The sequence below is a fragment of the Canis aureus genome, chromosome 18, assembly GCF_053574225.1.
Source record: "Canis aureus isolate CA01 chromosome 18, VMU_Caureus_v.1.0, whole genome shotgun sequence".
Classification (NCBI taxonomy): Eukaryota; Metazoa; Chordata; class Mammalia; order Carnivora; family Canidae; genus Canis; species Canis aureus.
Window position 1 is genome coordinate 29,041,754 of NC_135628.1, and position 26,451 is coordinate 29,068,204.

General features: G+C 36.6%; 2 long non-coding RNA genes across 3 annotated transcripts in view; one reads left to right on the forward strand and one right to left on the reverse strand.

Annotated features, from left to right (window-relative positions):
• LOC144288801 (uncharacterized) overlaps window positions 1-26,451 on the reverse strand; it is a 194,997-nt gene that overhangs the window by 26,265 nt on the left and 142,281 nt on the right. The gene's annotated exons all lie outside the window — the stretch shown is intronic.
• On the forward strand, window positions 14,472-18,106 carry LOC144288797 (uncharacterized). The gene is made up of 2 exons (XR_013356794.1): window positions 14,472-15,617; window positions 17,926-18,106. It is a non-coding gene; the product is annotated as an uncharacterized LOC144288797 (long non-coding RNA).

Consider the following 26,451-nt stretch of genomic DNA (forward strand, 5'->3'; position numbering starts at 1 on the left):
GAAAGTTGAGGATGGAGGACTTCATACTTTGCTGGAGATCAGGATCACTGCTTGGTGCGCATTTCCTCTCTCACTCAGCTAAGTCACATCTGTGTGGCTTGCTAGTCCATGGTATTGTGACTTAAACCACAGACCATAAAGGAGCCAGATTCAGGGCATCTGTCCATGAAAGGTGCTATGATGGCATTGATGGCATACTAATGCTGTTGCTACAGCAACTAGGTAACATCAACTGATTATCATTTGGTGAACATAGGCATTTGCTTGCACAGAAATACACTGCCCCTGGAAACGTGGGCATGAACTTGCAAATCCAACAGGTGTAGTTAGGAGTTGAAATTCAATTAAGAAGTTCATATGACTCCCTTCCCCCCCCCCCCCCCCCCCCACCGAGTCCTGCCTTCAACTTTGTTGATTGGAAGACTTCAGACTTCCAGGCAACACCTTGGGTGGATTCTATATACTTCTAGTCAGTTTTGATTACTCTAACTCAGCCCACTTTTCAGTTTTCCAGTTTTCCAGCTCACATCTAATCCAAACTCTTACATTTTTTTTTGCTCCATCTCTAAGGCCAGAGGACCCCCAGTGTTCTGGAATGGGGAAGGGAGAGACCCTACATTAGATTTCTCCCACTTGGTTGATGATGTTTCTCTCTTGGCCTTTGGTGCCCCTTTGGAGCAGCATCTCACAGGGCAGCCTTTTCTTGGGGCACAAGTGTGTGGTCTCCCTGCTACCTCATTCTCTGATGTTGGAATCCCATATTTCCAAAACCTCTTTGCACCCCCATCAGCACCTGCTGCCAAAATTCAGCCTTAGCCAGCACTTGGTAAACAGCTTTCTTGGAAGCTTCCATGAAAGACAGCTGGAGCACAGCTAATATCTGCATGGTCCTTTTGGCACTGAAGAAATCAAGTATCTTTTTCACTTCAATGGCATCCTCCTTCCACTATAATGCCATTCCCATTTCTTTCCTTTGCTCAAATAGGCAGAGGCTAAGCTTACCTACAAAGAGCAATCCCTTCTTATAAGAAAGCCCTCTTGGAGTTCCTCACCACCTTCTTAGCCTTTAAAGAAGAAAAGCACTTCCCCCACATTTGGAAGAGGGGGTGGGTTCCTTCTCACTTTGGGTTCAAGGCCAGTGTCTTCACCTCTGCCTTTGGTTCTTGTGTAGCAGTCATTCCAACCTTGCCTACAATTAGAACCATGCAGGCAACTAAAAAAAAAAAAAAAAAAAAAAAAGCCAACTGGCTAGGTTGGTGCCACAGCCCAATTAAATCATTGTGTCTCTGGGAGGCATCCGGGCATCAGATTCACAAGCTTCCAGGTGATTCTAATGTGTAGCCAACATTGAGCACCACTGTGCATAGACTAGACGTAGGAGTGAGCATGAACAGGTCAGCCTGGTTTTGCCACCTCTTCATAAGACCTGGCAAGAGATGCAGCTGTTACAGGTGTCTGGAGGTGTCGATGGTCTTTTTAGAATGTGGATACTAGTGTCCTGTTTCCAGCTGTGGAACCTAGCACACCACTCTGGAAAAAAAAATCCCCTCAGCTTCTTGTTGTGCAGCATGAAATGATGTCCTTGAGTACTCAAAGTGAAATGGAAAAGGGCCTCATTCCTTTCCTTGGCTGTGGCCCCTGTAAGGGAGGGGACCATAAAATTAAGGGGCGCCGAGTATTTGTGCTCTGAGTGCTCCGGAGGGGTGCAGGACTGGTGCAGGCAGCTTGCTTTCTACTCCTTCATTTCCAGGACAAATGAAAGCAGACACTGCATGTGGCTATTTTTGCTCTCCCTCCCTGTTTGTTTGTTTAAGGAATGCACAATGCTGGGGCTCTTTTGTTGTGGCTTCACTAAGCATGGTTTGCTTGTAGTGAGAGGCAGAGTGAGTGTGGCTTGAGCAGAGGGGAAATTCCTTCTGTGAAAATGAGAAACACAATCAACTCTAAAGTTTGTGGAGAAAAGAAAATACTTTGATACAGAGAAAGCAAAAGAACCTCAGTGACAGAGATTGGGAAAACCTCTCCTGGCTGTGTAGGAATAGAAATTTTAAAGTGGAAAGAAAATGGGATTTTAGAGTCAAGAATACTGTGTTCTGGTCTTGACCCTGCTGCTTGTTTTAGAGAGATAATGGTTTGTAACCTAACACGTAAAGTCTACATGAGCCGGCCTCGACACTAATTTTAGGCTTTCCCACCCAAAATGAGAAGTTTCTGAACTTCTCTGTACCTCAGTTTCCACATCTGCAAAATGGAGATCACAGTGGCACCTACATCAAGATTGTTAGGAGGATTAAATGAATGAATATTCTAAAAGATTCTATGTAAGTGGCTGTTAAGCAAAAAATAATAATTTAATTGGTGCAACTCATTGGACCTTCCAAGTTCCTTATCTCTAAAATGTAAAGGTGAATGTCTCTGAGTTCCCTCTTTCTGATATAATCCAATGATCTTACACAGGTTTGGTGCTTTTCACTTTCCTAGGTTATTTATTTCTTTATTTTTAAAGGTTTTATTTATTTATTGGTGGGGGAAGGGAGAGTGGCAGGAGGAGCAAAGGGAGAAGGACAAGCAGACTCTGTGCTGAGAGTGGAGCCCAACATGGGGCTCGATTTTACAACCCTGAGATCATGACCTGAACCAAAAGCAAGAGTTGGTTGGCCAACCAACTGAGTCACGCAGGTGCCCCTCCAACGTTTTTTTAAAAAACGTAGTTGCAATGGATTAAATATTTGTGTCCCCTCAAAATTCATATGTTGAAATTCTGTCCCCCCCAATGACAGTAGTAGGAGGTGGGGCCTTTGGGAGGTACTTAGGTCACAAAGGAGCCTCATGAATGGAATCAGTGCTGTGTAAAGAGACTCCAGAGTGCTCCTTGGTCCTCTTTCTGCAGTGTGAGAACATAGCGAGAAGTCAGCAGTTTACAACCTAGAGGAGGGTATCGCTAGAGGATCCTGGCCTCTGATCTCAAACTTTTAGTCTCCAGAACTGTGAGAAACATTTTTTTTTATAAGCCACTCACTCTCTAGGTTACTTTGTCATAGCAGTCCAGACTCAGACAACCATTAACATCCAGAAATAGCTTTGAAACTAAATAGGGCAGTAATAATATTATTATTAATAATAATATACCAGAACTTTGATTTATTTAAAAAGTATTATGATAATTATTAAATAAAACTGATTTGCTATTCAGAAAGATTGGTTCTTGAGTCATATACCGTTTATTATAATGGATAGACCATGAAATTATAGAATTGGGTGCTGATGAGGACAAGTCTGTACCGTGTTGTCCACAGTCTAACCATCAACTCATGACATCTGGCCTCATGACTTTGCTCCCATTGCTCTTACTGCCTGGAATGCTCTTTGTCTCTAACAGCACTGCAGAGAGAGGACTCTCCTTCACTGATCAGCTCACATGTCTGCTTTGTCACAGTTTCCTTGATTTCTTAAGTTGGAAATGACAGCTACCCTTTCTGGACCCCTTCTGTAACATGTATCGACTTCTCTTGTGGAGATTGGCAGGTTGTAGAGCTGCATGGAACAGTTTACCACATCATAACAAATGGACTTTAATGAAAAAAATTGGGGAAGAACAATTTGTGTTCTTTCAACTTACTTTTTACCCTAAACATTAAGTAGTACTTAGTGAGTTTTTTTCTTGATAATCAAGATGCTCCCCTTCTACTGATGATGGGATTCCTGCTTTATAACTAGGTACTTCAAACTATTCAAAATTATTTGGCTGCAGGTTCTGTAACAGTACATAGTTTTTGCAAATAGTTCAACTAGTTTGAAGTAAATTGAATAATATACTCAGCAAGATATAATACCCATGTGGTATATGTATATTATACATATTTTAATGATATCAGGTAGAGTATGATTTTTACATACTTTTTCCCTCTCATTTTCCTTACAAATTGGAAGATATATTTGTGCTTGGGGTGAAGTTGTAGCAAATTTCTTGTTTACAAAAAAAAAATTCTGTCCTTAAAAAAAGAATTAACCACATTGGTTTTGTAATTTGATCCAATTTTTCTAGTATGCCAAAGTGATGTCAGTTGAATCATGCAAAAAGTTATTTTTTGTCTTATTAGTCATAGACACCAGGATGAAACTTTTTTTAATCAATAGAATTCTATTGCAAGGGAGAATGAATGTAGACAGCACAAACTTTTTGGAGATTCTGAAAAAAAGCATAAACCATTTTTTTTCTGCTACTGAGTTTCTTATAGATCCATGGGGAAGCAGGGAGAAAATTCTATAACATTGATTCTCCAAATAGTTCCAATCTTAGGTGTGAAGATTCAGTTTCTGGCTGTGAAGAATCATTTATCTGCCCAGGAACAATAAATAGTTATTTTCTTTTTCTCTGTAATTCATCGTTGTGAAGATGGTTTTAGGACCCTGAGCTCAATAGCTTGACAAACCCTCTGGATTCTGTTATGTTTTCCAGAATGCCCAGATTTAATATGTATTTCTTAATTTAACTTGCTTTAAAATTAAAAAAATATTTATTTATTCCAGAGAGAGAGAGAGAGCACGCGTTAGGAGGATGGTGGGGAGAGGGACAGAGAGAGTCCTAAGAGGACCCCATGCTGAGCCTAGACCCCCCCCAATCCAGGGTTTAGTCTCACAACCCTAAGATCATCACCTGAGCCAAAACCGAGTCAGCTACCTAACCAACTGTACCACCCAGGTGTCCCTTAACTTGCCTTGTTAAAAGAAAAATTTATCTAAACATATGGAAAATATTTAAACACTACATAAAGGATATACAATGAAGTGTAAATCTGTTTCCCTCCTGGGTTGTCCCTTATACCTAATCTCCCAGCCCCACCTTGTACCTTCTCCCATCTCAGCACACAAGTGCTGTTACTGATGCCTCAGGTCTCGATTTAAATCAGAGGATTTTCTGGCTACCTGACTGAAAGTGCTTCCCCAAGTCACTCTCTCTTCAGAACACATTATTTTATTTTTATTATGACACTTACCACTACCTGACATTTTCTTATTTATTTATTTATGATCTGCTTGTCTCCCACTCCTCTTCTAGAACATGAATTCCATAAGAACAAGGAGTTTATCTGCTCAGTGCTGCTTGTTTTTTTCTTAGAAGTTCAAAGGGATCAGGGATACCAGAGAAACTTCTCTTTCCTAAAACAGACCATTCCCATGATTTCTGCAGGTCAGAGAAAAATCGTAAGGCTGGAGAAAATTGCAGAGGGATATTTGGGACCTTGTACCTGATAAGGTGGTAAGATGAACACAGGGTACTACCTCCCCCAGTGATTTGCTCATAGTAGACACTCAGTAAATATCTACCTGCTTCTTTAATAAAGGAATAAAAAATTACTATTCACCCCCCCACACACACACACGCACACACGAAGCGTGTCTAGAAAAGAATAAGTGTGCCTGTTAAGTGTTTGCTGAGCATTAAAATCCTTTTTTAAGTTTTATTAAGGTGCAATTGATGTACAATTAGAATCACTAGTACAAGGATATGTATGATTTGATGAGCTTTGACTAAAGTATATGGTCATGCAACAGCTACCATAATGGTGATACACAAACTCTTGTGCCCCATGGCAGTCAGTCCTCCTGGTGACCACTCTTCTGCTTTTCCTCACTGGAGTACCTTGTGTGAATTCACCTAGATAGAATTACATAATATGCATTCTGTTTTGGTTTCTTGTCACTTAGCATATATACTTTTAAAATTCATCCCCCTTGTTTGTACCTGGGTGGCTCAGTGGTTGAGCATCTGCCTTTGGCTCAGGTCATGATTCTGGGCCCCTGCAGGGAGCCTGCTTCTCCCTCTGCCTATGTCTTTGCCTCTCTGTCGCTTATGAATAAATAAATAAATAAAATCTTTAAAAAAAAAAAATTCATCCACATTGGTACCTGTATCAGTTTGCTCTATTTTGTTGACTAAGATTACATTTCGTGGATATACCACATTTTGGTAGTAGCCATGCGGGTTGTTTCTAAGACCAAGAGTTGTGAATGGTTTACCCTACTTGCAAGCTAACTGATTAGTCTGTCACTGTTTCATGGATCCTTTATTTATAATAAAGACATGAAATTCCTGGGCCACAGAGCAAGGACAATTTGTTACTCACTGTAACAGCACAAGCCAGAATCTTAGCATTTTTGCCTGTTTCCTCAGCCACTATTCCCACAGGTTGACATGTAGAGGGCCAGGCAATGGTTGCTTTATAATAGGGAAATCCTGAGCTTAGATAATTCAGATCTCTTATTTTATGGGCAGTAAGCCTATAAGCCTATATTTTGATCAAGAGGCAGACATCTTTACCTATTATTATTAATATTATATTTATATTATTTATCTATATTTATGATATTCATTGTATAGCAAAATATACCCATCCTTTCCTTAGAGGGGGAAACTAAATCTTTCAAGGCTGTTTGTTCTTTATGAGTCTACTATATGTGTTCTAGATGTTTGTTCTATATGTTCTAGAGATCATTGGAAACAAAGGCAGCCACTGCCTCCTCTATTCACAAGAACACAGGAGATTCAAGGGGAATTTTAGTGCTCAACATCCTGGTTTTGTCTACTGTGAATAAAGCTACCGTGGACATTAGCACACACATTTTGTGTGGACATGTGTTTGTATTTATCTTGGTGAAATAGCTGGGAGTGGAATTGAATTGAGTGGTTGGGATGTGTTTGGCTTTATAAGAAAATGCCAGGTTATTTTCCAAAGTATTATTTTGCATTGCTCACAGCAGTGTTTGAGATTTCCCATTGCCCCACATCCTCACCAGCAACTGCTAGTTAAAACCTTTAGCTCTTCTAGAAGGTGGGTTGGGGTTTTGCATTATGAGTTTTAATGTATTCTTTTCTGATGACTAATGATGTTGAAAATTTTTCATATGCTTTTTTCCATCTATATCTCTTTTGGATGAAGTATCCGTTCAATTATTTTGTTAAAATTGTGAGTTGTGGGCAGCCCCGGTGGCCCAGTGGTTTAGTGCCGCCTTCGGCCCGGGGTGTGATCCTGGAGACCCGGATCGAGTCCCACGTCAGGCTCCCTGCATGGAGCCTGCTTCTCCCTCTGCCTGTGTCTCTGCCTCTCTCTCTCTCTCTCTCTCTCTGTATCTGTCATGAATAAATGAATAGAATCTTTAAGAAAAATTGTGAGTTGTTGGTCATATCACGGAGTTTTGAGAATTCTTCATATGCTCTGGACACACTTTCCTCATTGGATATTGTTGGGAGATAATTCTCTTTGAAATTCTCATGTTTCTGCAGATTTTATTAGCAGAGAAACTGACTCCTATTATTCCTGACTATCTTTTTAAAAGTGGATTGTATAACAAAAAAGACTTAGACAATTGAGATAGTGTCTCCTTTTAGACAAGGGAAAATTTGCTAAAGTAGCAAAGAGTATCTCTCAGGTTCGCTTGCTGCTCTTTAAAAAAAAGAAAGGACTTTTTTGGGGACACCTGGGTGGCTCAGTGGTTGAGCCTTTGGCTCAGGGTGTGATCCCAGAATTCTGGGATCATGTCCCACATCAGGCTCCCTGCATGGAGCCTGCTTCTCCCTTTATCTGTGTCTCTGCCCCTCTCTCTCTGTGTGTCTCATGAATAAATAAATACAATCTTTAAAAAAATAAATAAAATTTTAGAAATGGGCTTTTCTAAGCTTGGAGTTACTGAGGTTTGATGCAAATCTTCTCCATGTGCAGCATCCACTGGGGCTCAGCTGCATGTCACTCCCATAAGTGTTTCCTCTGCTGTGAGAAATAAAGTCCTTTGTGATGCAGGAGTCTCAGGTCTTCTGGTAGAATCCATGAAACTGTGGCAAGCTAATGGATCAGTTGGCCAGGAGTATAAAATCTCAGACCTTCATAGCTCTTGATAGATACATGTTTTCCAAACATTTTTCTGTCTATTGGCTTGCATTTACATGTTCTTCATAGTGGCTTTTAAATATTTAAATTTGGATGGAATCTAATCATTATTTTTTTCTATTATAGTTCTTGCTTCCTGTGCCCTTAGGAATAAATCTTTGTCTAACTCAAGGACAGAAAGAACTTTTCCCTATATTTTCTTCTAGAAGTTTTATAACCTTAGACTTTACATATAGGCCTACGAGTTAAACTTTAAGTTAATTTTTACGTGTGCTGTGAAATTTATTATTATTTTTGCATAAGGATATTCATTTTGTTCAGTACCATTTGTTGAAAAGATTATCCCCACTCTATTGAATTTCTCTGACATCTTTATAAAAAAATGAATTGATAAAAATGATCTACTTATATTTACATATTTTCTGTTCTGTCCCATTAATCTGTATGTATATATTCAACATATGCTATCTTGATTATTCTAAGCTTTATAATAAAGTCTTGAAATCAGGTAGTATAAGTTCTACAATTTTGATTGTCTTTTGGAAAACTATATATTCTAGATCATTTGCATTTCTATAGAAATTTGAGAATCAGCTTGGAAGTTTCTATAGAAAAAAGGTTTCTGGGATTTTTATTGGGATTGTGCTGAATCTTTAAATCTACTTGAAAAGAAATGACATGTTCACAATACTGAATCTTTTGCTTTATTAACACATTTTTTTTCAAATATTTATTTATCTATTAGATTTTATTTATTCATGAGACACAGAGAAGCAGACACACAGGCAGAGGGAGAAGCAGATTCCCTGCAGGGAGTCTGATGGAGGACTTGATTCCAGGACCCCTGGATCATGACCTGAGCCAAAGACACTCAACCACTGAGCCACCCAGGTGCCCCAAACACAATGTATTTCTTAATTTCTTTAGGTCTTCTTTAATTTCTCTCAGGAATCTTTCATATTTGCCAGTTACACATTTTGTAAATATTTGTTTATTCCTAAACATTTAATATTTTCTGGTGCTTTGGTAAGTGGTAATTCTTTGCTTTAAATTTTAATTCCCAGTTGTTTATTGCTAGCATAAAGAAATACAATGGATTTTTATAGGTTGACCTTATATCTTGCAATCTGGGTAAACTCACTGATTTTAATAACATTTCTTTATGAGTAGATCCCACCAGTTTTTCTATATAGACTATCATATTTTCTGGGACTAAAAAGAAGTATAATTTCCCCAGATTTTGTATACATTTGATTTATTTTTTTTTTCACTTTATTGTACTGGATAGATCTCTACAATGGTGTTGAATGGAAATAGTGAGAGTAAACATCCTTGTCTTGTTCCTGAATTTAGGAAGAATGCACTCTGTCAGTATTTAGTGTGATATTAGCAGTAAGTTTTTCATAGATGTTCTTTCTTAGCTTCAAGATGTTTTCTTCTCAGTTTGCTGACAGTTTTTATAATTGAAAGGATGTTAAATTTGGTCAAGGCCATTTTCCGTATCTATTGAATTAATTATATGGTTTTTCCTTTTGTAGGCTTTAAGATTAATGAATTACATTGATGGATTTTTGAATGTTAAAGCAGCCCTGTGTTTCTGGAGTAAAACAAATATATAATGTTTTGTTCTTTTTATATATAGTTGGATTAAATTTTACTAAAAGTTTTGTTCAAGAATTTTGTGTCTATATTCATGAAATATATTGGTCTTTACTTTTTTAAATGGAATGTCTTTATCTAGTTTTGATGTTGGGTTAATGGTGCCCTCATAGAATGAGTGGGGATGTATCTACAATGCCCTCACCCCCCCCCCCACACACACACTTTATTTTTTTTTCCAGAAGAATTTGTATACATAGCATTTTTTTCTTAAGTATTTGGTAGAATTAATAAGTAAAACTATCTAGGTCTGGACATTTACAGGAATTTTTGAAACTATAAATTCATCTTCCATGATATAGGACTATTTAGGTTGTCTCTTTTTTAGTGAATTTTGGTAGACCATTTTTCCAAGAATTTAACCATTTCATCAAAGTTGTCAAAATTATTTCCATAAAGTTGTTTATAATCTTTCCTTATAATCCTTTTAATGTCTCTAGGTTATATCCCTACTCATATTGTTTTGGTAGTTTGTGTTTCTCTCTCTCTCTCCCTCTCTCTCTTCCTTCCTCCCTACCATTTTCACCACATTCCTCTGTCTCTCTATATTATTTCCTGCATTACTCATTATTTTTAAAAAAGATTTATTTACTTATTTCAGAGAAAAATAGAGAGAGAATGCAGGAGGGCAGAGAGAGAGAGAGAGAGAGAGAAAATCTTAAGTGGACTCCATACTGGGCATAAAGCCTGACACAGGACTTGACCTCAAGACCCTGAGATCATGACCTGAGCCAAAATCAAGAATTGGAAGCTTAACTGACTCTTAGGTGACCTAGAAAGAAACATTTTCATAGCACTGTTATGTGGAATACTTTAAAATTTATTGGAAATTTCCTCAACATCTTATGAGATATTGGTAATTTCCTTAACATTTTATGTTGTAAATAGGAAGAACTACTATTCTATAAATTTGGTATCTAGGGAATTACGAATTTAGGTAATTTTCCAAGTCTATAAAAGTAATCAGATTAGACAATAACCTTTGGGTTTTCCAGGTAAATTCATTCTCTCAATCCTGATTTCTGAGGAGTCACATGGGTGAAAAGCTATGTTTAAGAGATCTTTACTCTCCTGTGCTATTTCTCTGGGTGTATCATTTGGTTAAATTGAAACCAAGGTTACTCACAACTCCTTAATTTAGTCACAATTGATTTAAGTGGTCAGTTCACTATTCCTTAAAAAAAAAAAAATGCAATGGCATTGGGCTAGTCATGGGAATTAAGTGTGTTAGAAATACATCCTGTGCAGTCAAAAAGCCCTATTGCTGACATTATTCATCACTTACTCAAACTATGTTTTAAAGAGAAAGGAATTATTCAAGGAAGTTGAATATATATTATGTGTGTATATAAACACATATATATTTGAGAAAGACAGAGAGACAAGCTGTTTATATGGCAGTAGGGATTGTAGTGGTCTGAAGTAATAGTTTGTTTTTAATGCCAGGAATCTGGAAAGAAAATGAGGGCAACAGTGAAATTGGGCTTAAAATATACTTCATAATGATTGATTTGTTATGAAAAACTATTTTTCACTCATAGATGAAATATTGCCATCTTATGAACTTTATGGGAAGAAGATGTTTTATAATATTTCATACATGGAAATTATGGTTTTCTTCTTAGTAAATTTTCACAATAAAAGTCTGAAGTAGGTGTTTGCTGGCATTGATTCAGCTCCTTGATGATCCTATCAAAGATCCAGGATCTTTTTATCGTTCAGCTCCATTGTTCTTATTTTGTTATCTTTTGCCCGTAGGATTGCTGCCTTATGGTCACAAGATGGCTTCTGAAGCTTCCATCAACTAAGGATACCTTATTCAAGTCAAGAAGCTGAAGGAAAGAGCCATGCCTCTGTGTCTGTTCCTTTTTAACAGGTACACAAAAATGTCAGAAGCCTATTGGCAGACTACATCTCATGGCCAGCACTAGATCATGTGACTATCTCTAGTTGCAAGGAAGGCTGGGAAATGAAGGAACAAAACTGTTATGATTGACTCAGTCTAATCATAATCCATCACCTGAGTCTGAGCACATTTCTACCCTAAGGAATAAAGTGTAGGAGCTAAATATTGGGCAGCAACTGACAGTGTCTGTCACACAGGGACATGCTTTCATCCTTTATTACTATGATGTAAGGAGTGCTCTTCTATTTAACACAGAGGTCTATTTATTGACTAAGAAAGAAATACACTGGGGGTACCTGGGTGGCTCAGTCAGTTAAGCATCTGCCTTCAGCTCAGTTCATGATCAGGGTCCTAGAATTGAGCCCCACATCAGACTCTACTCAGCGGGGAGTCTGCTTCTCCCTCTCCCTGTGTGTTCTCTCTTTTGTTTGCTCTTGCACTCTCTGAAGTAAAAAAATAAAATCTTTTTTTTTTTTTTAAAGGAGGGAAAGAATTACCCTGTACTTTAAAATTCTTTACAAATGGCAAAATGCCTCTGTGAAGTATCTTTATTTATTGAATTTCTGTTTCTTTTACATTCATGGAGGAAAATCTAACTGATTTGTCAAATATTTGATTGCAGATCCAAAATAAAGGGAAATAAAACCTACCCTTCAAAATATATAAATATAAATTTTCATAAAACTTTCATGAAAGCCAAAAACACTCTGAAATTTAATCTGCACAGTAGTTGTACAGGAAATATTGGTGCTTTCACTTGCTTAATTCTAAAATCTTTAACAGTGAGCAGATACCAAGATTTGGTGTCATATGTGTGTATTACATCATTTAATCATCAGGATTCTGAAGTAAATATTTGGAAATAAATTGAACGGATATATACTAAACATCCACTTTGTTTCAGGAACTGTGGTAGTACAATGGAAATAAGAGATACAAATTAAATCCTTCAACCTTACAACAAAATGACATGAATTTCTTAGTAATATAGGGTACAGAGTAGTCAAAATCTAAACAGTAAGTTGGAGTCTTTGTTACCAAAGACTACCAGATTTGATATGAAGAAATAGGTATAGGGCTAGCCAGTCCATTTTAAACAAAATAAATAAAATTAATGGACATCACACCAAAAACACTGTTTTTTCTAATTTGGGAATAAAGAGATAGAACAAATATTAGGTGATAGTATTTTCCTACTTTCAAGCCAATTGTTTGGGTATTCTAAAGGCATAGTTTAAGTTACATAGGCAAAAGAAATAATGTTGTTACATTTAAAAGGTATGTTCACATACCAGTTATATTCTCTGTTCATTCTAGAGGCATATGAGTGAAGAAAAATAAAATATCTAGGCTCATAAGCATTTATTTTGAAAATATGATGATCTGAACTCCATGATAAAGCACAGGCCTCAAAGCTCTTCTCATATCCATTTTAGAGATGTTGAAACTGAGTCTCAGGTCAGTCACTTGTCCAACTCCTCACAGGTAATGGATTCATGATGGGACTTCTGGCAATCCTAAGGCAGTGGGTAAACTTTCTAAATTAATTTTGTATAATTAGTATAGTAGTGCTTAACCTTGGCTCACAATGTGTCACCTAGGAAGCTTTAAAAACATATTAGAGCCTGGCCCCCACCATATTTCAATTAATCCAAATATATGGTTTTGGAGCCCAGCCATCATTATTGTTTAAAAACAAACAAAAAAACCCTCTTCAGGTGATAATGTTTTGCAGCTAAAGATGAGAACCACAAATTATGCTGTAGAGCTGAAGATAGTATTAATTGAGTTGTTGAGTTAGGGTGATCCATAGTCAGCTGGTTCTCAAACATTCAGTCATGGGATATTTCCTGACTTGAATGTGAATATAGGCAAGTTCCTGTGTCTTATTTGAAGTATTGTTGTCATGAAGCATTATCTTTTCTAGCCATTCTTCTTCTATTTTCAAATGACTCAGGCTGAACAGTATACTTATTTCATGTTGCAACATGGTCCTTCACACGGCTGTCCAAATGCCCCATTTATCTTTGTGGTCGTGGGCATGGCTTGGAAACTTAGAACAATGCAAGTCATTTAGACATTGAAAATATCATTTCTGGTAATGCTTCAGGAAGTATTTTAAAGTTAATTTTCATGTCCATAGTGCCCTCCTTTGTGAAATAGATTAAAAAGTGGCTATTGGCAAGAAGAGAGGAAAACTAGGTGGAAGGAACATGGACTAACACTGAGATCTATGTGATTAGTCTTGATTTAAATGCTGGAAATGACAATTATTGCACTTAAGGCTTTTCTAATTCTGAATCTTTGTTTCCTGGAATATTTAACATTAAGTGTGAAGACTTGAAAAAGAGTTCAACTCATTCTTTTTAAAGGAACTAAGAGTCTAATGTTCTTTCTCTTTCTCTCCTCCATCTTTCTGTCTCTCTCTGTCTCTGTCTCTTTCTCTCTCTTTCTCACACACACTCACAGACACATTCTTAATTTTAGATAAAATGGAGGAAAAGGGCAGAGATTAATTCTGTTAGGTATAGTCTGACTTAGGATAAATTGTCCAAATATTATGGTCATTTCCAGGCTGTCTTTACTCAAATTTTAGGTAGATTGCTTTTCATGGTCTTTGATTCATCACCTCTGGTCCTCAGTGGTTAAGATTTTATGTGTGAGTATGTGTTTTTAAAATTGACATCACACTCTCCTCCCCTGCCTAGAGCAATGTTGTTTTTCTAAAATGACTTATTTGAATACCAAACTCACTATTTATCAGGCATGGGACTTTGGACAAACTTCTTAATTCCTCTGAGACTGAGTTCATTCATCTCTAAAATAAAGGTGATGTTATCTATAGCTTACCATGGCTGCAGGAATTAAAATGAGACAATTTATGTAAAGCACCTAGTACAAAGTCTGTGGCATGGTATTTCCTTAATAAATATAATTCATCTTCTCTTCTTTCCCCTTCCCTCTATCAAAATATATTTACAGGAAGAACCTGATACCATTCATTTATATGTAAGTGAGAATTTTTTTCTTTTCCTAGAGTATTGTATAGAAGTAGATTTCTAATAATAGTAATAATAATAGTCACAATGCTTATTACATATACTTTGCTATGAGAGTTTTTTGTGAAATGACTTATCCTCTATATAGAAATTTAATGCCAATAAGTGGGGAAAGGTTATTTGTGTGTGTGGTTGGTTGGAGAAGTCACTCCATGCTTGCAGCTTTCTACTCTGTATATGGAAGTTGTACCCCAAGTCCCATTCAGTGATGTGTTTGTATAGGCAGCAGAAAATAATCATCACAGGATGACCAATCAACAAAGTTCTTTCCCAGCTAACTCAGGGAAAGATTAATCATGAAAATAAGGATCTATAAGATGCAGACTCTGGGAAAGAAATTAGAGTGGACTTCTATAAAGATTGTTACAAAGAAATAATGATAATCAGAAAAATGGAAAATAATATCTTTAGCCATTGGGTGCCCTGATAGATATAACAACACAGGCTGGAAGACGTGAGAAAATGTGTGCAAAGAAGTCTTAAACTGTCATTGAAATATTTCTCAAAGACATTTCTGCTGGGGCACTTGTCAGAAGTGCCCTACGTCTATTTTTCTGGAGACATGAAACCCTTTATTCAAGGACCTGTGGAGAGAATGCAGACAAGGCTTTAGATTCTGCATTCTCATCCTCTCGAGGGCATACCTTATTTACAAAGGGAGATTTAGATTACAGGATCCCATAAAACTTGGCATAGAGAAATAGAAAACAAATATTTATTCTACAAGGATGGGTTAGCAGTGTTAAGGTAGTGAGACCTACCTTGCACAACCTAAAAGAAGTTTATTGAGTTGTTAATGGGATGATGTTATCTATGATTAACAAATGTTAAGAAACTGCTGTCAGATTTCTGGTAAATATTTAACAACACTTGTGAATCAGACAACAGAAATGGAATAAATTCCTCCCCCCTTTCTTTCCCCACATCCCCCCACCCCAGCCCAGAGCCACATTTTTCTTTTAGCTCAACGTCAGAAATAAGGTATTATTCAAAATAAGATTTTTGCCCCATGGAATTGGTTTGTTTGTTTGTTTTTGTAATTGTGTATCCTCCAAGTTTCTGGGTCAGAACAATGGGGAAAGTGACATAACCTCGAAGGACCCTCAGGTAAGTTTGCTTCATTTTGTTGATTCCCATAAAGAAATATAATATCCAGTTTTTACTGAGAATACTCTAATGCTTTAATCCTGATTTGGACTAAGGAAAACTATGTCTTTTTTTGTTTCTTTTTCTCTGTCTATAATGTGTATATATGTATTTATCTGTGTGTGTGTTGGTATACATTTTCAAAAAATATTTTCTGCCTTATTGAGCTCCTGAACACCTAGACAAAGGTTCCCTAAACACATGACTGTGTTATATTGAAACTTTTCTTGGTGTCATTTCTACCTGATTAGTTTCAGCTCTTTAGTAGCCTGGAGGTGGTGATAATTGATATCACAGGGGTCCAGAATATTGGCACATGCTTTCAAACAAAAGATCAAAGCAGATTTCCAGAGAAGTTCCAAGTATGTTCTAGAACTGCTGGCAAAGATTGTCACATATTCATGATTTATTAACTGTATGTACACCAAATAAAACAAAGTAGAGATTTAGTGCTTGCCTAGTCATTAATTTGTTATCCACTTACACTGATAGAACACATTAATTAGATTAATGGGTTAATTGACAGATGTCTACTTTGCTTTTTGTGTTATAGGTGGTCCTCCTATATAGATGGCAAATGGGTTGTTCTATCCATGTGCACAATTCTTAGGGTGACTTTTGGCTTGTCTAAACATTGCCTAGGAATTGTTTATCATGGATGATTTAATACTCCTGAAGCATGTATACTATTAATTTCTGCTTAACAATCTCCAACAAAGCAAACATTTACACAAAGAGGGTGATTCCCTTCTAGCTGCAGGGATAGACCAAGCCAGTGGTACCAAAATAGATATGACTGTGTTTAGGTCTCCAAGACTTTAATCACTTTTAATGACTGTGTAAGTCGTGTTAGGAGGAAGGAAGATTTGGTGTCCCTCTGTGGCTATGCAATATATCTTGCTTTTTATTTACATGGCTACAATAGAGGGGGTATGCTATGGCTTTTCCCCTAACTCCATTTACCAGCTTTTAGTAGAAAGCCATATTTGGTGTATTTAAAAACATGGAGAATAGGCCAAGGCAAAGGAAGAGGAAGGATGTTTGGACAAAAGAAAGCTTCCCACAGGAATTACCAAGATTTCATTCCAGAGAGGAAGTCTTTCTCATTTGCTTCTTGCTCATGGAAATCTTTTTACCTGCCTTGCCAAGTTCTTAATACTGATATCTGGGATGTATTAAGCAATACAGAAAATTTATTTATCAGTTGTGATTCATCTTGATTATGAAAGAGCAGAGAAATCAAAGTTATTTTCCTCTCCGGAAGGTTCAGGATGCGTAATGCTTAATGGCCTGTTCCCTACTTAGAGCAAACGCATTCATCAAATGTGATACACTAATTGATAAATCACACACTAGGGCCAAAGATATTCTGAGAAATTAAGACTCTCTCGTGACACTATAACTTGGCTCTGAACTTGAACCAGATAAACATCAGTTTTTGTTTAAGTGCCACATTTGAAACTAAGTTGAAATGTACAGGCAATAAGTGATCTCTTCATCTCTCACAGATATCACTGGATTTAGAGTAAGAAGCCTTGTGCATTTGTGGTTCCTCTCTGAAATCAGCATCCTTCCATAGGGCTTTGGACCCAGTGGATTTGAATTGGGCTGTGGGATATGTTCTAATGGCTCTGGCTGTTGCAAGGAAAGGAGAGAAAAGCATGGAGCCTGCCTTCTAGAGAGCTCCTGGTCCATCCTTGCTGCATGGAATTGAACCTAAACCCTTACACCTCAGAGATGGCCACACTTGAACTGTTGGAACCAAACCCGAAGAGCCAGGATGAATATAATACACATGATCTGCAGTCGTGTTATTTATTTTGCTAACTATGAATCAGCAATGCTAGAAATACTTTTCTTAACCTCCTTGAGATCTGAAGAGCTGACTAACAGCTGACTCATGTCGCTAATGGAAGGCTTCAAACAAGTTACCTAATCAAGACAATGTATTGTGTGGTTTTCTATAGGAAAACAAAACATCTGGTACTTTTCAATTAATAATAAACTAAATTTAAAGACAGAGTTTAAAAAAATTAAAGGCAGATTTTTTTCTCTCTGAATCCTTTAAGTTATGCGGATATTGTAGTAATCTCATTTCTTTGTGAGAATTTAAGATTTTAGCTATCTTTATAGATAGCTTTTGGTATCTTTATCGAAATTTTCTAAATAGAGATATTTCCACCTCTTGTAAATGTCAAAGCCACACTCAGCTGTCTCCAATGTCCTTAGAGGTGCTTATCCCTTGATCACCATCTCATTTTTCCTACAGGGTTTGGCTGACCTTTGTGTGCTGAAACCTACAAAAACCAGACCCTGGTCAAGAGCGGTTAGACCATGTGAGCAGTTACCATGTGACAGCAGACCATACTTGCCAAGGATGGGAAGCAAGAACTTAGGGATTGTGGCAATATGTTTAATGAAGACGATTAAATCTGGAAATCAAAGAATAATGTATAGAGTAATTCAATTTTTTTTAGCATGAGCATCTACTATGTGCCAAGTGCAATTCTATAAATCTTAGTGCCCATGACCTCATACACTATAATACACCGAATCCTTCCTTTATCACCCGTACTGACAACAGCATAGTCTAATGAAAATAGGAGGACTTCAAGGCAAGAGTTCCAAGTGCATTTTTGAGCACTGGTCTGTGCTTTTGTGACATTTTGATACTTATATTACTTGAATCTCAGAGTCCTGACTTATAAGAATAAAAATCTCATATTTAAAATAGTTGGCAAGCTGAGTAAGTTTTTCTGGAGTTCTCACTTTATACATGAGGAAAGTAAGGGAAATGACAGCAGTAAAAAGGAAATAAAGAAGTGGAGATAAGTCTAGAAAATACTGTTTATGAGGAAAAGTGCAATACTGATTGTGACAACTGTAGCTTAGAACTGAGATGGGATGACTCACCTGGGAGAGGACTCTGAAGGCAGGCTGCTAAAAGAGCCCGTGATAGCCCAGCATTGGGGTCCAGATTCCCATGCCAGTGTGTGTGGTCTGATAATAAATGGGCCATCCCGATTCTATTTGCCAGAACCATCTGTCTCAGGACAGAACTCATCTTTGTGTATCTGGAAGAGTAGGCTTATACTCTAGGCGAGAGGACAGGTGGTTGGTACAGAACATTGCCCTATGCCAAGTTGGGAGTCTCAGATCTCGGGTCTGTGGGACCTGAATCATAGTTGGGAAGTATGCTGCAAAATATTCTTGGGATGGCCTTTTCTTTCTGCCAAGGCTGCACAAATTTCTATAAAACTGAGAGAAACAGAAGGCGTTAGATAGGCAGGTTCTTGGAAGGGGAAGAGATCACTTGTTAAATGCTTTTTGTTTTTCCAATTTTAATCTTTCTTCATGTGACATAATGCTCATTAATTTGTTTTGAAAAGTGGACACACTCTACTTAGCTGTCACAGAGTTATCACTGATCTGGCAGGAGTCCAGCCAAGGATGAATAACAGCAGTGTGTCAAGCCAGGGCACTGTTGGCTAAAGCAGAGTGAGTGTGGACGTTTCTGGAATCCATGGAGATGGGTAGGGCACAGAGTCTCTGAGGTCAGAGAGTTGTTAAGTGCCTGCTTCGTAAATAGGGTTAAATAATGATCCCAGCGCAGAATCTGTTTATATTCTACTGCTTTGTTACGGCCCATAGGGATGGATGCCAACGTACACCCTGCAGCCAGAAAGTTAAATATCTACAGGTGCAATTAATCCTGATCACCGAAACACTAAAATTACTTCAATTGGCAGGCCATGGGGAGTGCAGACCATGGGGAAGGAGATAGTCCAAATGAAAAGAAGGAATGCATAAAGTGTGTAATCTATGCAGAGGAAATTGAAAATTGATTATGTTCAGATGGTTCATGAAATGTTGATTAATTCCAACAATGATAGTAGTCAGTTGCAAGAATGATGTCCCTCAGCACATGTTAAAAACTAGTTCCCATGCACTGTGCTAAAAACTAGCTGAGCTAGTTTTAACTGGAAGGGTGGCTTAGAATAGTAGATTATCTGGAAAAACACCAGGGAAGGGAGAGTAACATAGGCAAAGATGGAATTAGGTGGGTAGACCAGTGGATGGAGAATAAGGAAGTTCTTTTCTCATTGTTTCTAATTTTAGTGAAATAGGAAACAAGGTCATCAGCTGATGGTGAGAGGGGGAAGGGTCATGGGAAGTAGGACCGGGGAAGGGAGTGGCAGAGAGAACAAGATCATTGGCGGTGAGGTGGGTCAAGGAACTGCAAAGCTGTGGTAACAAAGATTTCTGCAGGGATATGAAGGTCACAAGAACTGTGAAAAGACCAACAGTGGAGAGAGATAGTGAGGCACAAGCTAAACTCTTTAACAAATGAAGAACAGTCTGGAGGATCTCTTTAGTTGATTGCAACAAGAAGAAATAACTGAGTGCTATAATCGCAGGCATGACTTAGATTGCTGAAAGCTTTTTCTAGAGATGGAAAGAACAATGATCCGGAAGCAACACTAAAAGCAGTGACCACAACTATTGCACTTCCTGGTCTGGTGGCACAAAGGTTTGGAAGATAAAACAGCAGCAGGGTGAGAACAGTGCCCTCAAGGGCTTCCAGATTTCAGATGCAGCAAGAAGGTGCAGAGAACATTCACTTAGGATGTTGAGGATACATGGGAATTTTGCTGATGACAGATAGGGAGTGCCCGAGAACAGAGAAGATCAAGGAAGTTAAGTGTGAGCTACAAAAGTGGGGCAAATTAGGGGAAAAACAAAGCCGTATGGAAATGACAATCCGAATAATGATGGATGACCTGGGGATTTCATTTCATTTGTGATTTTTAGAATTTGAGTATAGTTGGCGTACAATGTTAACATTAGTTTCTAGTGTACAGCATAGTGATTCCACATCTCTACACCTTATGTCCGCTCATAAGTGTAGCTACCATCTGTCATCATATAAGGCTATTACAGTACCATTGCCTATATTCCCTATGCTGTGGCCTTTATTCTAATGACTTAACTGGTAGCCTGTATCTCCTACTCCCCTTCACCCATTTTGCCCATCTCCCCACACCCCTCTCCTCTGCCAACCATCACTTTGTTCTCTGTATTTATATGACCTGGGTATTTTATTTTAAAAGAATAAAAATAGAAGATATTCTATTAGAAAATTAGAAAATAGATTTAATAGAAAATTTATATTAGAAAATAGATATTCTATTAGAAAATTCTATTAGAAAATTCTATTAGAATATTCTAATAGAAAAAATAGAAGAATAAGAATGTTCTTATGAATATATATTTTTAGGGGGGCCTCTAAAGGCAATAAAACTTAGCTTTATCTTCATCATCATCAGACTGGTTCAGTGCTTATCCCTTTGGATACATCCTATATTAGATTTGTTCTGTTAGTGTAGGGTCTATCTTCTGGAACATGTTTTATTAACATTGATTGGCTGGGCTTGAAATAGTCTCAGAGGCCTTTTAGTTATTCCTCTGTGTATGTGCGTGCATATGTTTGGTCAGTTTTATGGAATTATACATACAGTAACAACTGACATTCTCCCTTTTTAGTACAGTATTTTATGAGCTTTGACAAATGTGTGTACTACCAAATGAAGATCTAGAACAGTTCTAATGGGTTCCAAATTCCTTTGTGCTTAAAGTCATTCTTGTTATACATATGAGTAGTTCCTTTTTCTTTTTGAGTGTTATTCCATTATATGGGTTTAACACAGTTTATTTGTGAATTTACCAGGGGAACAACATTTGGGGTATTTTCTCTGTTTTTGGTGATTATGAATAAAGCCACTATAAATATTTATATATACATTTTTGTGGGAGTATGAGTTTTTATATCCCTTGGGTAAAAAATCAAAAAGATTGTTGGATCATGTGGTAAATATATATTTAACTCAAAAGAAACTGCAAAACCATTTTGCAAAGTGACTGTATCATTTTGCACTCTACCAGCAATGCATGAGAAACTTCATTTTCTTCTCATTCTTGTCAGTGTCGGTATTGTCAGTTTTGTGGGTTTTTAAAAAAAAATTATTTTTATGTTTTAATCTATCACAAGGGTGTGTAGTATTATCACATTGTTTTAATATGCACTTTCCTAATGAGCAGTGATGTTGAGCATATTTTCATGTGCTTATTTGCCATTTATTTTCGTATCTTCTTTGTTCAGATATTTAACTTACTTTTAAAAACTGCTTTTTTTTATTATTATGGACTTTTGAGAGTTCTTTACATATTCTAGATACAAGTTCTTTACCTAACATGTCTTTCAAAAATATTTTATTGAGTTTTATTTTCATTTTCTTAACACTGTATTTTGAGGAGCAAAAATTTATATTATAGATAAATTTCAATTTATCAATTTCTTTTTAAAAAATATTTTATTTATTTATTTATTTATTTATTTATTCATGAGAGACACAGGGAGAGAGAGGCAGAGACACAGGCAGAGGGAGAAGCAGGCTCCATGCAGGGAGCCCGACATGGGACCCGAGCCTGGATCTACAGGATCACACCCTGTGCTGAAGGCGGCGCTAAACCACTGAGCCACCGGAGCTGCGCTATCAATTCATTTTTTTAATAGTATGACTGGTTTTATATGTGGCAGATCACTGCCTACCCCAAGTCACAGATCCTTTCCTGTTTTCCTCTAGGTATTTTATTGTTTGCAGTTTTACACTGAATTCTGTAATCCATTTTAAGCTAATTTTTGTGTATAGTGTTAAGATAAGGGTCACGGATTACTATTTTTTTGTATATTGATATCCACTTTTTCCGGCATCATCTGTGGAAAAGACAGATCTTTCTTTTTTTTTAATTTTTTTAAATTTTTATTTATTTATGATAGTCACACAGAGAGAGAGAGAGAGAGAGAGGCAGAGACATAAGCAGAGGGAGAAGCAGGCTCCACGCAGGGAGCCCGATGTGGGACTCTATCCCGGGTCTCCAGGATCGCGCCCTGGGCCAAAGGCAGGTGCTAAACCTCTGCGCCACCCAGGGATCCCAAGACCGATCTTTCTCATTCGAATTCCTTTTGTACCTTTAGTAAAAAATTAGTTGGCCATATTTGTGTAGGTAAAATTATGGGCTTTATTTTATTCCTTTGGTATAATTAATACCATACTTTTTTGATTACTACTGCTTTAAAGAAAGTTCTAAACTCAGGCAGTGTGAGCACTCCAACAGTATTTGGTTTTCCATTACCTGAATATGGTATATATCTCCATTTATTTAGATCTCATTTCATTTCCTTCATCAGATCTTGTAATTTTTAGCATTTGGATGTTGATCGGCTTTTATTAGATTTATATATCATAATTTAATGCTTTTTGGTGCTATTCTAAATATACTTTAGAAAAATTTTACTACAGTAATTTAATTTCCAGTTGTTTATTATAAATACATCAAAATGAAATTGAATTTATATATTGGCCTGGGTCTGTGCTATAGTTTTTGTGGACTCTTTTAGGATTTTCTTTGTTATCTGTAAATAGTAGCTTTATTTATTTTTGTTTCAGTTCTTATACCTTTTATTTATTTATTTTTCCTTATCTCACTAAATACAACTTCCAGTATGGTGTTAAATAGAATTGGTAAGAGTAGTTATCTTTGACTTTTTCATGATCTTAGAGGGAAAACATTCAGTCTTTCTACATTAAGTATCATTTAGCTGTACTCTTTTCGTAGGTGTACTTTGTCAAACTGAGGAAATTGTCTTTTATTTCTAGATGTCTGAGAATTTTCATGATTAATGGATGATTTTACCAAATTATTTTTCTGCATCTGTTGAGATAGTCGTATGGTTTTCTTAAGTCTGTTCATATAATGAATCACACTGACTGATTTTCTTTTTTTTTATTTTTTATTTTTTATTTTTTATTTTATTTATTTTTTTTATTTTTATTTTTATTTATTTTTATTTTTTTATTTATTTATTTTTTTTCTGACTGATTTTCTAATGTTGGACCAGCTCTGTAGTCCTAGAATCACCTCACTTGGTCATGATACATTATCATAGTTTGTATATAGGGCTGGATTTTATTTGCTAAAGTTTTGTTGAGGGCTTTTCCATTTATGTTGATGAAAGATACTGGTTTGTTGTTTTCTATTCATTTCAATTTCTTCATCTGGTTTTGGTATCAAAACCTCATAACAAGTTAGAATGTTCTTCTTCTCTAGTGTTCGGGAGATTTGGGGTATAATTCATATTATTTCTTCCCTAAGTATTTGGCAGAACTTCCCAATCAGTTCATCTGGTCCTAGAGTTTTTCTTGTTGAAAACTTCTAACTACAAATTTAATTTCTGTAAAATGTATAATAATTAAATTGTCTGGAGACACCTGGGTGGCTCAGTGGTTGAGTGCCTCTCTTCGGTCCAGAGCGTGATCCTGGTGTTCTGGGATCGAGTCCCACGTCAGGCTCCCTGAATGGAGCCTGCTTCTCCCTCTGCCTGTGTCTCTGCCTCTCTCTGTGTCTCTCATGAATAAATAAATAAAATCTTTAAAAAAATAATCAAATTGTCTGTTCGAGTAAATGTTGGCAGTTAGTCTTTCAAGGAGTTTGTCCCTTCCTTTTGAGTTGTTGAATTACTGATATTTATATCTCCTCCTTGTCTTTCTATCACTTCCTCTCTCCCTTTTTCGGTCAGTTTGCTTACAATTTATTAATTTGATTCATCTTTTAAAAAATCCAGCTTTTGGTTTCATGGATACTTTCCATTATTTTCCTTTCAAAATTTAACTGATTTTTCTCTTCTCAGTTTTATAATTTTCTTCTACTTGCTTTGGGTTTAATTTACACTCTTTCTAGTTTCTTAAGGTAGTAGCCAGATAACTGATTTGAGCCCGTTTTTCTTTTCTTATACAAATATTTAATGCTTTAAATTCTCTTATGCCATTCTTTTTGACCCATGAGTTATTTATAATATCTATTTAATTTCCAAATGTATGGGAATTTTCAATTTTGTTACTATTTTCTAGATTACTTTAGTATAGGACAGACTTCATGTGATTTTAATTATTATTAATTGGTTGATAATTGTTTCCTGAGCCCAAATATGGTCTATTTTGTTGAATGTTCCTTGTGAAATTGAGAAGAATAGGTATTATGCTGCTGTTAGATGCTTTGTTTTGTAAATTCTAATTACTCAGGTTGGTTGCTAGTTTTGTTCAGGTTCCATATTCTCACTGATTTTCTTGCTACTCATTTTATCAATTACAGAGACAGAGGAATATTTAAATTTCCTGCTCTAATTGTGGATCTGTCCATTTCTACTCTCAGGTCTATACATTTTTGCACTTGCATTTTGAATCTTTGTTGTTAGGCACATAAACTTTTAGGATTGTAATGTTACTCTTTGACCCTAAAAATATTCTTGTTCTGAAATTCATTTTGTCTGACATTAATAGAGTCACTACATCTTTCTTTTGCTTAGTGTTTGTATGGCATAACTTTCCCATACTTTTGCTTTTTTTTTTTTCAAAATTTTATTTATTTATTCATAAGGGACAGAGAGAGAGTCAGAAGGAGAAGCAGGCTCCACATAGAAAGCCCGATGTGGGACTCGGTCCTGGGACTCCGGGATCATGCCCTGAGCCAAAGGCAAATGCTCAACTGCTGAGCTACCCAGCATCCCCCATACTTTTGCTTTTTAAAATGTTTTTATTAAAGACTATTTTTTTATTCATGAGAGACAGAGAGAGAGAGACAGAGAGAGAGAGAGAGGCAGAGACATAGGCAGAGGCAGGAGCAGGTTCCATGCCAGGAGCCTGATGTGGGACTCGATCCCAGGACTCCAGGATCATGCCCGGGCCTAAGGCAGGCGCTAAACCACTGAACCACCCAGGATCCCCTATACTTTTGCTTTAACTTATTTGAATCTTTAAATTTAAAGTGGTTTTTATTGTAATCAATATATATTTACATCTTGCTTTTTTTTTCTCTTCTAATCTAAGAATCTGATGTTTATTTAGTTTGTTTTGATTGTTTTCCTTTAATATAATCATTCATGTAGTTGAATTAAAATCTGTCATCTTGCTTGCTATTTTATATTTCATTTTTTCATTGTTTCATTTTTCTTCTTTTCCTGCATGTTTTTGGATGGAGTATTTTTTTTTTTTTTCCAAAACAGAGAGAAAGTGTGCCTGCATACAAGCAGGGCAGTGGGGGGTGGGTGGTATTGCACAGAAGGGCAGAGGGAGAAAGAGAGAGAATCTTAAGCAGGCTCCATGCAGGTATGGAGCCTGAGCTGGACTCGATGTCATGACCCTGAATGTTTTTAAAATCTCCATTTTATATATATATCCACCATTATTGAATTGCATTTTTACTACATTTAAAAATGTTTTTTATCTCGTGCTATAGCTTTGGCAATATACATCTCTAATTAATTACAGTCTATATTCATATAATGTTATACCTCTTAATGTGTAGGTTTGAGAACCTTATCAACAGCATTACACTTTGACTTCCATCCTCCTGGCCTTTGAGTTTTTGTTGCTATAGCTTTTTACTGTTATATATTTTATATACACATGATAAATTTGTACTATTTTTCTTTAGACAATTTTCTTTTAGTGATATTAAAAAGGAGAAAAATATTTTGTGTTTACTTTCATTTTAACCATTTTCAGAGATCTTTAGTTCTTGGTATAAATCTAAATTTCTGTCTTAATAGTCTTTCTGCCTAAAAAACTTTTTACATTTGATAATGCTTTGTGTACTGGTAATTAATTTGCTCATCTTCATCTGAAAAACTGTTTAGTTTGGCTTCATTTTTGAAGGATACTTTCATTGTATATAGAAT